We start from the raw sequence: 14,288 nt of genomic DNA, 5'->3' as shown, positions 1-14,288 counted from the left end.
GAGGGAAGAGGCAGAGGGGCTGGAAGTGTGTGCGTGTGCACAGGCTGTGAGTCTTAAAAACATCTGATTGACTCCAAGAAGAGGGAAGAGGCAGAGGGGCTGGAAGTGTGTTCGTGTGGCAGGCTGTGAGTTTTAAAACGTCTTAGTGACTCCAGGAAGAGGGAATAGGCAAATGGGCTGGAAGTGTGCGTCTGTGCACAAACCTGTGAGTTTTTAAAATGTCTGATTGAATCCAGGAAGTGGGAAGAGACAAACGGGCTGGAAGTGTGTGGGTGCAGAGGATGTGAGTCTTAAAGACTTCTGAGTGACTACAGGGAGAGGGATGGAAGTGTGTGCGTGTGCACAGGCTGTGAGTCTTAAAACCGTCTGAGTGACTCCAGGAAGAGGGAAGAGGGAGAGGGGCTGTAAGTGTGTTCGTGTGGCAGGCTGTGAGTTTTAAAAACGTCTGAGTGACTCCAGGAAGAGGGAAGATTCAAAGGGCCTGGAAGTGTGTGGGTGCAGAGGATGTGAGTCTTAAAAACCTCTGAGTGACTCCAGGAAGAGGGAAGAAGCAAGGGGCTGGAAGTATGTGGGTGCAGAGGCTGTGAGTCTTAAAAAGGTCTGTTTGACACCGGGAAGAGTGCAGAGGCAGAGGGGCTTGAAGTGTGTTCGTGCACAGGCTGTGAGTTTTAAAAACGTCTGAGTGACTCCAGGAAGAGGGAAGACGCAGAGGGACTGGAAGTGTGTGCTTGTGAACAGTCTGGGAGTCTTAAAAACATCTGAGTAGCTCCAGGATGATGGAATAGGCAAAGGGTCTGGAAGTGTGCATCTGTGCACAAACCTGTGAGTTTTAAAAACGTCTGATTGAATCCAGGAAGAGGGAATAGGCAAAGGGGCTGGATCTGTGTGGGTGCAGAGAATGTGAGTCTTAAAAACTTCGGAGTGACTACAGGAAGAGGGAAGAGGCAGAGGGACTGGAAGTGTGTGCATGTGAACAGTCTGTGACTCTAAAAAAACATCTGAGTGGCTTCAGGAAGAGGGAATAGGCAAAGGGGCTGGAAGTGTGCGTCTGTGCACAAACCTGTGAGTTTTAAAAACGTCTGATTGAATCCAGGAAGTGGGAAGAGACAAACGGGCTGGAAGTGTGTGGGTGCAGAGGATGTGAGTCTTAAAGACTTCTGAGTGACTACAGGGAGAGGGATGGAAGTGTGTGCGTGTGCACAGGCTGTGAGTCTTAAAACCGTTTGAGTGACTCCAGGAAGAGGGAAGAGGGAAGAGGGAGAGGGGCTGTAAGTGTGTTCGTGTGGCAGGCTGTGAGTTTTAAAAACGTCTGAGTGACTCCAGGAAGAGGGAAGATTCAAAGGGCCTGGAAGTGTGTGGGTGCAGAGGATGTGAGTCTTAAAAACCTCTGAGTGACTCCAGGAAGAGGGAAGAAGCAAGGGGCTGGAAGTATGTGGGTGCAGAGGCTGTGAGTCTTAAAAAGGTCTGTTTGACACCGGGAAGAGTGCAGAGGCAGAGGGGCTTGAAGTGTGTGTGTGCACAGGCTGTGAGTTTTAAAAACGTCTGAGTGACTCCAGGAAGAGGGAAGACGCAGAGGGACTGGAAGTGTGTGCTTGTGAACAGTCTGGGAGTCTTAAAAACATCTGAGTGGCTCCAGGATGATGGAATAGGCAAAGGGTCTGGAAGTGTGCATCTGTGCACAAACCTGTGAGTTTTAAAAACGTCTGATTGAATCCAGGAAGAGGGAATAGGCAAAGGGGCTGGATCTGTGTGGGTGCAGAGAATGTGAGTCTTAAAAACTTCGGAGTGACTACAGGAAGAGGGAAGAGGCAGAGGGACTGGAAGTGTGTGCATGTGAACAGTCTGTGACTCTAAAAAACATCTGAGTGGCTTCAGGAAGAGGGAATAGGCAAAGGGGCTGGAAGTGTGCATCTGTGCACAAACCTGTGAGTTTTAAAAACGTCTGATTGAATCCAGGAAGAGGGAATAGGCAGAGGGGCTGGAAGTGTGTGGGTGCAGACACTGTGAGTCTTAAAAACTTCTGAGTGACTACAAGAAGAGGGAAGAGGCAGATGGGCTGGAAGTATGTGTGTACACACAGGCTGTGAGTCTTAAAAAAGTCTTGTTGAATCCAGGAAGGGGGAAGAGGCAAAGGGGCTGGAAGTTTGTGGGTGCAGAGGGTGTGAGTCTTAAAGACTCCTGAGTGACTACAGGCAGAGGGGCTGTAAGTGTGTACGTGTGCACAGGCTGTGAGTTTTAAAGCCGTCTGAGTGACTCCAGGAAGAGGGAAGAGGGAGAGGGGCTGTAAGTGTGTTCGTGTGCACAGGCTGTGAATTTTAAAAATGTCTAATTGAATCCAGAAAGAGGGAATAGGCAACGGGGCTGGAAGTGTGTGCTTGTGAACAGTCTGTTAGTCTTAAAAACATCTGAGTGGCCACAGGATGCGGGAATAGGCAAAGGGGCTGGAAGTGTGTTCGTGTGCACAAACCTGTGAGTTTTAAAAATGTCTGATTGAATCCAGGAAGAGGGAATAGGTAGAGGGGATGGAAGTGTGCATCTGTGCACAAACCTGTGAGTTTTAAAAACGTCTGATTGAATCCAGGAAGAGGGAATAGGCAAAGGGCCTGGAAGTGTGTGGGTGAAGAGGATGTGAATTTTAAAAACCTCTGAGTGACTACAGGAATTGGGAATAGGCAAAGGGGCTGGAAGTGTGTTCGTGCACACAAACCTGTGAGTTTTAAAAACCTCTGAGTGACTCCAGGTAAGAGGGAAGAGGCAGAGGGGCTGGAAGTATTTGTACGCATAGGCTGTGAGGTTTAAAAACGTTCGATTGAATCCAGGAAGAGGGAAGCGGCAGAGGGGCTGGAAGTGTGTCCGTGTGCATAGGCTGTGACTCTTAAAAAAATCTAATTGGATCCAGGAAGAGGGAATAGGCAAAGGGGCTGGAAGTGTGTTCGTGTGTACAGGCTGTGAGTCTTAAAAATGTCTGAGTGACTCCAGGAAGAGGGAATAGGCAAAGGGTCTGGAAGTGTGCATCTGTGCACAAACCTGTGAGTTTTAAAAACGTCTGACTGAATCCAGGAAGAGGGAATAGGCACAGGGGCTGGAAGTGTGTGGGTGCAGACGCTGTGAGTCTTAAAAACTTCTGAGTGACTACAGGAAGAGGGAAGAGGCAGAGGGGCTGGAAGTGTGTGCGTGTGCACAGGCTGTGAGTCTCAAAAACATCTGAGTGACCCCAGGAAGAGGGAAGAGGGAGAGGGGCTGGAACTGTGTTTTTGTGTGCGCAGGCTGTGAGTTTTAAAAACGTCTGAGTGACTCCAGGAAGAGGGAATAGGCAAAGGGGCTAGAAGTGTGCGTCTGTGCACAAACCTGTGAGTTTTCAAAATGTCTGATTGAATCCAGGAAGTGGGAAGAGGCAAAGGGGCTGGAAGTGTGTAGGTGCAGTGGATGTGAGTCTTAAAGACTTCTGAGTGACTACAGGGAGAGGGGTGGAAGTGTGTGCGTGTGCACAGGCTGTGAGTTTTAAAACCATCTGAGTGACTCCAGGAAGAGGGAAGAGGGAGAGGGGCTGTAAGTGTGTTTGTGTGGCAGGCTGTGAGTTTTAAAAACGTCTGACTGACTCCAGGAAGGGGGAATAGGCAAATTGGCTGGAGGTGTGTGGGTGCAGAGGCTGTGAGTCTTAAAAACCTCTGAGTGACTCCAGGAAGAGGGAAGAAGCAAGGGGCTGGAATTATGTGGGTGCAGAGGCTGTGAGTCTTAAAAAGGTCTGTGTGACTCCGGGAAGAGTGCAGAGGCAGAGGGGTTTGAAGTGTGTGTTCGTGTACGCAGGCTGTGAGTCTTAAAAACATCTGAGTGACTCCAGGAAGAGGGAAGAGGCAGAGGGGCTGGAAGTGTGTGTTCGTGTACACAGGCTGTGAGTCTTCAAAACGTCTGAGTGACTCCAGGAAGAGGGAAGACGCAGAGGGACTGGAAGTGTGTGCTTGTGAACAGTCTGGGAGTCTTAAAAACATCTGAGTGGCTCCAGGATGATGGAATAGGCAAAGGGTCTGGAAGTGTGCATCTGTGCACAAACCTGTGAGTTTTAAAAACGTCTGATTGAATCCAGGAAGAGGGAAGAGGCAGAGGGGCTGGAAGTGTGTGTGTGCACAGGCCGTGAGTTTTAAAAACTTCTGAGTGACTACAGGAAGAGGGAAGAGGCAGAGGGACTGGAAGTGTGTGCATGTGAACAGTCTGTGAGTCTTAAAAACATCTGAGTGGCTCCAGAATGAGGGAATATGCAAAGGGTCTGGAAGTGTGTGGGTGCAGACGCTGTGAGTCTTAAAAACATCTGAGTGTCTTCAGGAAGAGGGAATAGGCAAAGGGGCTGGAAGTCTGTGCTTGTGAACAGTCTGTGAGTCTTAAAAAGGTCTGTGTGACTCCGGGAAGAGTGCAGAGGCAGAGGGGTTTGAAGTGTGTGTTCGTGTACGCAGGCTGTGAGTCTTAAAAACATCTGAGTGACTCCAGGAAGAGGGAAGAGGCAAAGGGCCTGGAAGTGTGTGGGTGCAGAGGATGTGAGTCTTAAAAACCTCTGAGTGACTCCAGGAAGAGGGAAGAAGCAAGGGGCTGGAAGTATGTGGGTGCAGAGGCTGTGAGTCTTAGAAAGGTCTGTGTGACTCCGGGAAGAGTGCAGAGGCAGAGGGGCTGGAAGTGTGTGTGTGCACAGTCCGTGAGTTTTAAAACCTCTGAGTGACTCCAGGAAGAGGGAAGACGAAGAGGGACTGGAAGTGTGTGCTTGTGAACAGTCTGTGAGTCTTAAAAACATCTGAGTGGCTCCAGGATGAGGGAATAGGCAAAGGGTCTGGAAGTGTGCATCTGTGCACAAACCTGTGAGTTTTAAAAACGTCTGATTGAATCCAGGAAGAGGGAATAGGCAAAGGGGCTGGATCTGTGTGGGTGCAGAGGATGTGAGTCTGAAAAACTTCGGAGTGACTACAGGAAGAGGGAAGAGGCAGAGGGACTGGAAGTGTGTGCATGTGAACAGTCTGTGAGTCTTAAAAATATCTCAGTGGCTCCAGGATGAGGGAATAGGCAAAGGGTCTGGAAGTGTGTGGGTGGAGACGCTGTGAGTCTTAAAAACTTCTGAGTGACTACAGGAAGAGGGAAGAGGCAAATGGGCCTGGAAGTGTGCATCTGTGCACAAACCTGTGAGTTTTAAAAACACCTGAGTTTCTTCAGGAAGAGGGAATAGGCAAAGGGGCTGGAAGTGTGCCTCTGTGCACAAACCTGTGAGTTTTAAAACCGTCTGATTGAATCCAGGAAGAGGGAATAGGCAAAGGGGCTGGAAGTGTGCATCTGTGCACAAACCTGTGAGTTTTAAAAACGTCTCATTGAATCCAGGAAGAGGGAAGAGGCAGAGGGGCTGGAAGTGTGTGTGTGCACAGGCCGTGAGTTTTAAAAACTTCAGAGTGACTACAGAAAGAGGGAAGAGGCAAATGGGCTGGAGGTGTGTGCTTGTGAACAGTCTGTGAGTCTTAAAAACATCTGAGTGGCTCCAGGATGATGGAATAGGCAAAGGGTCTGGAAGTGTGCATCTGTGCACAAACCTGTGAGTTTTAAAAACATCTGACTGAATCCAGGAAGAGGGAATAGGCACAGGGGCTGGAAGTGTGTGGGTGCAGACGCTGTGAGTCTTAAAAACTTCTGAGTGACTACAGGAAGAGGGAAGAGGCAGAGGGGCTGGAAGTGTGTGCGTGTGCACAGGCTGTGAGTCTCAAAAACATCTGAGTGACCCCAGGAAGAGGGAAGAGGGAGAGGGGCTGGAACTGTGTTTTTGTGTGCGCAGGCTGTGAGTTTTAAAAACGTCTGAGTGACTCCAGGAAGAGGGAATAGGCAAAGGGGCTAGAAGTGTGCGTCTGTGCACAAACCTGTGAGTTTTCAAAATGTCTGATTGAATCCAGGAAGTGGGAAGAGGCAAAGGGGCTGGAAGTGTGTGGGTGCAGTGGATGTGAGTCTTAAAGACTTCTGAGTGACTACAGGGAGAGGGGTGGAAGTGTGTGCATGTGAACAGTCTGTGAGTCTTAAAAACATCTGAGTGGCTCCAGAATGAGGGAATATGCAAAGGGTCTGGAAGTGTGTGGGTGCAGACGCTGTGAGTCTTAAAAACATCTGAGTGTCTTCAGGAAGAGGGAATAGGCAAAGGGGCTGGAAGTCTGTGCTTGTGAACAGTCTGTGAGTCTTAAAAAGGTCTGTGTGACTCCGGGAAGAGTGCAGGTGCAGAGGGGTTTGAAGTGTGTGTTCGTGTACGCAGGCTGTGAGTTTTAAAAACGTCTGAGTGACTCCAGGAAGAGGGAATAGGCAAAGGGGCTGGAAGTGTGCGTCTGTGCACAAACCTGTGAGTTTTTAAAATGTCTGATTGAATCCCGGAAGTGGGAAGAGGCAAAGGGGCTGGAAGTGTGTGGGTGCAGAGGATGTGAGTCTTAAAGACTTCTGAGTGACTACAGGGAGAGGGGTGGAATTGTGTGCGTGTGCACAGGCTGTGAGTCTTAAAACCATCTGAGTGACTCCAGGAAGAGGGAAGAGGGAAGAGGGAAGAGGGAGAGGGGCTGTAAGTGTGTTCGTGTGGCAGGCTGTGAGTTTTAAAAACGTGTGAGTGACTCCAGGAAGAGGGAATAGGCAAATTGGCTGGAGGTGTGTGGGTGCAGAGGCTGTGAGTCTTAAAAACCTCTGAGTGGCTCCAGGATGATGGAATAGGCAAAGGGTCTGGAAGTGTGCATCTGTGCACAAACCTGTGAGTTTTAAAAATGTCTGATTGAATCCAGGAAGAGGGAATAGGCAGAGGGGCTGGAAGTGTGTGGGTGCAGACGCTGTGAGTCTTAAAAACTTCTGAGTGACTACAGGAAGAGGGAAGAGGCAGAGGGGCTGGAAGTGTGTCCGTGTGCACAGGCTGTGAGTCTCAAAAACATCTGAGTGACCCCAGGAAGAGGGAAGAGGGAGAGGGGCTGGAACTGTGTTTTTGTGTGCGCAGGCTGTGAGTTTTAAAAACGACTGAGTGACTCCAGGAAGAGGGAATAGGCAAAGGGGCTGGAAGTGTGCGTCTGTGCACAAACCTGTGAGTTTTCAAAATGTCTGATTGAATCCAGGAAGTGGGAAGAGGCAAAGGGGCTGGAAGTGTGTGGGTGCAGTGGATGTGCGTCTTAAAGACTTCTGAGTGACTACAGGGAGAGGGGTGGAAGTGTGTGCGTGTGCACAGGCTGTGAGTCTTAAAACCATCTGAGTGACTCCAGGAAGAGGGAAGAGGGAAGAGGGAGAGGGGCTGTAAGTGTGTTTGTGTGGCAGGCTGTGAGTTTTAAAAACGTCTGAGTGACTCCAGGAAAAGGGAATAGGCAAATTGGCTGGAGGTGTGTGGGTGCAGAGGCTGTGAGTCTTAAAAACCTCTGAGTGACTCCAGGAAGAGGGAAGAAGCAAGGGGCTGGAATTATGTGGGTGCAGAGGCTGTGAGTCTTAAAAAGGTCTGTGTGACTCCGGGAAGAGTGCAGAGGCAGAGGGGTTTGAAGTGTGTGTTCGTGTACGCAGGCTGTGAGTCTTAAAAACATCTGAGTGACTCCAGGAAGAGGGAAGAGGCAGAGGGGCTGGAAGTGTGTGTTCGTGTACACAGGCTGTGAGTCTTCAAAACGTCTGAGTGACTCCAGGAAGAGGGAAGACGCAGAGGGACTGGAAGTGTGTGCTTGTGAACAGTCTGGGAGTCTTAAAAACATCTGAGTGGCTCCAGGATGATGGAATAGGCAAAGGGTCTGGAAGTGTGCATCTGTGCACAAACCTGTGAGTTTTAAAAACGTCTGATTGAATCCAGGAAGAGGGAAGAGGCAGAGGGGCTGGAAGTGTGTGTGTGCACAGGCCGTGAGTTTTAAAAACTTCTGAGTGACTACAGGAAGAGGGAAGAGGCAGAGGGACTGGAAGTGTGTGCATGTGAACAGTCTGTGAGTCTTAAAAACATCTGAGTGGCTCCAGAATGAGGGAATATGCAAAGGGTCTGGAAGTGTGTGGGTGCAGACGCTGTGAGTCTTAAAAACATCTGAGTGTCTTCAGGAAGAGGGAATAGGCAAAGGGGCTGGAAGTCTGTGCTTGTGAACAGTCTGTGAGTCTTAAAAAGGTCTGTGTGACTCCGGGAAGAGTGCAGAGGCAGAGGGGTTTGAAGTGTGTGTTCGTGTACGCAGGCTGTGAGTCTTAAAAACATCTGAGTGACTCCAGGAAGAGGGAAGAAGCAGAGGGGCTGGAAGTGTGTGTGTGCACAGGCCGTGAGTTTTAAAACGTCTGAGTGACTCCAGGAAGAGGGAATAGGCAAAGGGTATGGAAGTGTGCATATGTGCACAAACCTGTGAGTTTTAAAAACGTCTGATTGAATCCAGGAAGAGGGAATAGGCAAAGGGGCTGGATCTGTGTGGGTGCAGAGGATGTGAGTCTTAAAAACTTCGGAGTGACTACAGGAAGAGGGAAGAGGCAGAGGGGCTGGAAGTGTGTGCGTGTGCACAGGCTGTGAGTCTAAAAAACATCTGAGTGACTCCAGGAAGAGGGAAGAGGCAGAGGGGCTGGAAGTGTGTTCGTGTGGCAGGCTGTGAGTTTTAAAACGTCTGAGTGACTCCAGGAAGAGGGAATAGGTAAATGGGCTGGAGGTGTGTGCTTGTGAACAGTCTGTGAGTCTTAAAAACATCTGAGTGGCTCCAGGATGAGGGAATAGGCAAAGGGTCTGGAAGTTTGCGTCTGTGCACAAACCTGTGAGTTTTAAAAACATCTGAGTGTCTTCAGGAAGAGGGAATAGGCAAAGGGGCTGGAAGTGTGTGGGTGCAGACGCTGTGAGTCTTAAAAAACTTCTGAGTGACTATAGGAAGAGGGAAGAGGCAGAGGGGCTGGAAGTGTGTTCGTGTGGCAGGCTGTGAGTTTTAAAACGTCTGAGTGACTCCAGGAAGAGGGAATAGGCAAAAGGGCTGGAAGTGTGCGTCTGTGCACAAACCTGTGAGTTTTAAAAACGTCTGATTGAATCCAGGAAGAGGGAATAGGCAGAGGGGCTGGAAGTGTGTGGTTGCAGACGCTGTGAGTCTTAAAAACTTCTGAGTGACTCCAGGAAGAGGGAAGAGGGAGAGGGGCTGGAACTGTGTGTTTGTGTGCGCAGGCTGTGAGTTTTAAAAACGTCTGAGTGACTCCAGGAAGAGGGAATAGGCAAAGGGGCTGGAAGTGTGCGTCTGTGCACAAACCTGTGAGTTTTTAAAATGTCTGATTGAATCCAGGAAGTGGGAAGAGGCAAAGGGGCTGGAAGTGTGTGGGTGCAGAGGATATGAGTCTTAAAGACTTCTGAGTGACTACAGGGAGAGGGGTGGAAGTGTGTGCGTGTGCACAGGCTGTGAGTCTTAAAACCATCTGAGTGACTCCAGGAAGAGGGAAGAGGGAAGAGGGAAGAGGGAAGAGGGAGAAGGGCTGTAAGTGTGTTCGTGTGGCAGGCTGTGACTTTTAAAAACGTCTGAGTGACTCCAGGAAGAGGGAATAGGCAAATTGGCTGGAGGTGTGTGGGTGCAGAGGCTGTGAGTCTTAAAACCGTCTGAGTGACTCCAGGAAGAGGGAAGAGGGAAGAGGGAGAGGGGCTGTAAGTGTGTTCATGTGGTAGGCTGTGAATTTTAAAAACGTCTGATTGAATCCAGGAAGAGGGAATAGGTAGAGGGGCTGGAAGTGTGTGTGTGCACAGGCCGTGAGTTTTAAAAACTTCGGAGTGACTACAGGAAGAGGGAAGTGGCAGAGGGACTGGAAGTGTGTGCATATGAACAGTCTGTGAGTCTTAAAAACATCTGAGTGGCTCCAGAATGAGGGAATAGGCAAAGGGTCTGGAAGTGTGTGAGTGCAGACGCTGTGAGTCTTAAAAACTTCTGAGTGACTATAGGAAGAGGGAAGAGGCAGAGGGGCTGGAAGTGTGCGTCTGTGCACAAACCTGTGAGTTTTTAAAATGTCTGATTGAATCCAGGAAGTGGGAAGAGGCAAAGGGGCTGGAAGTGTGTGGGTGCAGAGGATGTGAGTCTTAAAGACTTCTGAGTGACTACAGGGAGAGGGGTGGAATTGTGTGCGTGTGCACAGGCTGTGAGTCTTAAAACCGTCTGAGTGACTCCAGGAAGAGGGAAGAGGGAAGAGGGAGAGGGGCTGTAAGTGTGTTTGTGTGGCAGGCTGTGAGTTTTAAAAACGTCTGAGTGACTCCAGGAAGAGGGAATAGGCAAATTGGCTGGAGGTGTGTGGGTGCAGAGGCTGTGAGTCTTAAAAACCTCTGAGTGACTCCAGGAAGAGGGAAGAAGCAAGGGGCTGGAAGTATGTGGGTGCAGAGGCTGTGAGTCTTAAAAAGGTCTGTGTGACACCGGGAAGAGTGCAGAGGCAGAGGGGCTTGAAGTGTGTGTTCGTGTACGCACGCTGTGAGTCGTAAAAACATCTGAGTGACTCCAGGAAGAGGGAAGAGGCAGAGGGGCTGGAAGTGTGTGCTTGTGAACAGTCTGTGAGTCTTAAAAACATCTGAGTGGCTCCAGGTTGAGGGAATAGGCAAAGGGGCTGGATCTGTGTGGGTGCAGAGGATGTGAGTCTTAAAAACTCCGGAGTGACTACAGGAAGAGGGAAGAGGCAGAGGGACTGGAAGTGTGTGCATGTGAACAGTCTGTGAGTCTTAAAAACATCTGAGTGGCTCCAGGATGAGGGAATAGGCAAAGGGTCTAGAAGTGTGTGGGTGCAGACGCTGTGAGTCTTAAAAACTTCTGAGTGACTACAGGAAGAGGGAATAGGCAAATGGGCTGGAAGTGTACGTCTGTGCACAAACCTGTGAGTTTTAAAAACATCTGAGTGACTCCAGGAAGAGGGAAGAGGGAGAGGGGCTGGAACTGTGTGTTTGTGTGCGCAGGCTGTGAGTTTTGAAAACGTCTGAGTGACTCCAGGAAGAGGGAATAGGCAAAGGGGCTGGAAGTGTGCGTCTGTGCACAAACCTGTGAGTTTTTAAAATGTCTGATTGAATCCAGGAAGTGGGAAGAGGCAAAGGGGATGGAAGTGTGTGGGTGCAGACGCTGTGAGTCTTAAAAACATCTGAGTGTCTTCAGGAAGAGGGAATAGGCAAAGGGGCTGGAAGTCTGTGCTTGTGAACAGTCTGTGAGTCTTAAAAAGGTCTGTGTGACTCCGGGAAGAGTGCAGAGGCAGAGGTGCTTGAAGTGTGTGTTCGTGTCCGCAGGCTGTGAGTCTTAAAAACATCTGAGTGACTCCAGGAATAGGGAAGAGGCAGAGGGGCTGGAAGTGTGTGTGTGCACAGGCTGTGAGTTTTAAAAACGTCTGAGTGACTCCAGGAAGAGGGAAGAGGCAGAGGGGCTGGAAGTGAGTGCTTGTGAACAGTCTGTGAGTCTTAAAAACATCTGAGTGGCTCCAGGATGAGGGAATAGGCAAAGGGTCTGGAAGTGTGCATCTGTGCACAAACCTGTGAGTTTTAAAAACGTCTGATTGAATCCAGGAAGAGGGAATAGGCAAAGGGGCTGGATCTGTGTGGGTGCAGAGGATGTGAGTCTGAAAAACTTCGGAGTGACTACAGGAAGAGGGAAGAGGCAGAGGGACTGGAAGTGTGTGCATGTGAACAGTCTGTGAGTCTTAAAAACATCTGAGTGGCTCCAGGATGAGGGAATAGGCAAAGGGTCTGGAAGTGTGCATCTGTGCACAAACCTGTGAGTTTTAAAAATGTCTGATTGAATCAAGGAAGAGGGAATAGGCAAAGGGGCTGGATCTGTGTGGGTGCAGAGGATGTGAGTCTTAAAAACTTCGGAGTGACTACAGGAAGAGGGAAGAGGCAGAGGGGCTGGAAGTGTGTGCGTGTGCCCAGGCTGTGAGTCTTAAAAACATCTGAGTGACTCCAGGAAGAGGGAAGAGGCAGAGGGGCTGGAAGTGTGTTCGTGTGGCAGGCTGTGAGATTTAAAACGTCTGAGTGACTCCAGGAAGAGGGAATAGGCAAATGGGCTGGAAGTGTGCGTCTGTGCACAAACCTGTGAGTTTTAAAAACATCTGAGTGTCTTCAGGAAGAGGGAATAGGCAAAGGGGCTGGAAGTGTGTTTGTGTGGCAGGCTGTGAGTCTTAAAAACATTTGAGTGACTCCAGGAAGAGGGAAGAGGCAGAGGGGCTGGAAGTGTGTGTGTGCACAGTCCGTGAGTTTTAAAACGTCTGAGTGACTCCAGGAAGAGGGAAGATGCAGAGGGACTGGAAGTGTGTGCTTGTGAACAGTCTGTGAGTCTTAAAAACATCTGAGTGGCTCCAGGATGAGGGAATAGGCAAAGGGGCTGGATCTGTGTGGGTGCAGAGGATGTGAGTCTTAAAAACTTCGGAGTGACTACAGGAAGACGGAAGAGGCAGAGGGACTGGAAGTGTGTGCATGTGAACAGTATGTGAGTCTTAAAAACTTCTGAGTGACTACAGGGAGAGGGGTGGAAGTGTGTGCGTGTGCACAGGCTGTGAGTCTTAAAACCATCTGAGTGACTCCAGGAAGAGGGAAGAGGGAAGAGGGAAGAGGGAAGAGGGAGAGGGGCTGTAAGTGTGTTCGTGTGGCAGGCTGTGACTTTTAAAAACGTCTGAGTGACTCCAGGAAGAGGGAATAGGCAAATTGGCTGGAGGTGTGTGGGTGCAGAGGCTGTGAGTCTTAAAACCGTCTGAGTGACTCCAGGAAGAGGGAAGAGGGAAGAGGGAGAGGGGCTGTAAGTGTGTTCATGTGGTAGGCTGTGAATTTTAAAAACGTCTGATTGAATCCAGGAAGAGGGAATAGGTAGAGGGGCTGGAAGTGTGTGTGTGCACAGGCCGTGAGTTTTAAAAACTTCGGAGTGACTACAGGAAGAGGGAAGTGGCAGAGGGACTGGAAGTGTGTGCATATGAACAGTCTGTGAGTCTTAAAAACATCTGAGTGGCTCCAGAATGAGGGAATAGGCAAAGGGTCTGGAAGTGTGTGAGTGCAGACGCTGTGAGTCTTAAAAACTTCTGAGTGACTATAGGAAGAGGGAAGAGGCAGAGGGGCTGGAAGTGTGCGTCTGTGCACAAACCTGTGAGTTTTTAAAATGTCTGATTGAATCCAGGAAGTGGGAAGAGGCAAAGGGGCTGGAAGTGTGTGGGTGCAGAGGATGTGAGTCTTAAAGACTTCTGAGTGACTACAGGGAGAGGGGTGGAATTGTGTGCGTGTGCACAGGCTGTGAGTCTTAAAACCGTCTGAGTGACTCCAGGAAGAGGGAAGAGGGAAGAGGGAGAGGGGCTGTAAGTGTGTTTGTGTGGCAGGCTGTGAGTTTTAAAAACGTCTGAGTGACTCCAGGAAGAGGGAATAGGCAAATTGGCTGGAGGTGTGTGGGTGCAGAGGCTGTGAGTCTTAAAAACCTCTGAGTGACTCCAGGAAGAGGGAAGAAGCAAGGGGCTGGAAGTATGTGGGTGCAGAGGCTGTGAGTCTTAAAAAGGTCTGTGTGACACCGGGAAGAGTGCAGAGGCAGAGGGGCTTGAAGTGTGTGTTCGTGTACGCACGCTGTGAGTCTTAAAAACATCTGAGTGACTCCAGGAAGAGGGAAGAGGCAGAGGGGCTGGAAGTGTGTGCTTGTGAACAGTCTGTGAGTCTTAAAAACATCTGAGTGGCTCCAGGTTGAGGGAATAGGCAAAGGGGCTGGATCTGTGTGGGTGCAGAGGATGTGAGTCTTAAAAACTCCGGAGTGACTACAGGAAGAGGGAAGAGGCAGAGGGACTGGAAGTGTGTGCATGTGAACAGTCTGTGAGTCTTAAAAACATCTGAGTGGCTCCAGGATGAGGGAATAGGCAAAGGGTCTGGAAGTGTGTGGGTGCAGACGCTGTGAGTCTTAAAAACTTCTGAGTGACTACAGGAAGAGGGAATAGGCAAATGGGCTGGAAGTGTACGTCTGTGCACAAACCTGTGAGTTTTAAAAACATCTGAGTGACTCCAGGAAGAGGGAAGAGGGAGAGGGGCTGGAACTGTGTGTTTGTGTGCGCAGGCTGTGAGTTTTGAAAACGTCTGAGTGACTCCAGGAAGAGGGAATAGGCAAAGGGGCTGGAAGTGTGCGTCTGTGCACAAACCTGTGAGTTTTTAAAATGTCTGATTGAATCCAGGAAGTGGGAAGAGGCAAAGGGGATGGAAGTGTGTGGGTGCAGACGCTGTGAGTCTTAAAAACATCTGAGTGTCTTCAGGAAGAGGGAATAGGCAAAGGGGCTGGAAGTCTGTGCTTGTGAACAGTCTGTGAGTCTTAAAAAGGTCTGTGTGACTCCGGGAAGAGTGCAGAGGCAGAGGGGCTTGAAGTGTGTGT

Source organism: Natrix helvetica (assembly GCF_964273705.1).
Source record: "Natrix helvetica genome assembly, chromosome: W".
Taxonomy (NCBI): domain Eukaryota; kingdom Metazoa; phylum Chordata; class Lepidosauria; order Squamata; family Natricidae; genus Natrix; species Natrix helvetica.
This window is presented reverse-complemented; position numbering follows the sequence as displayed.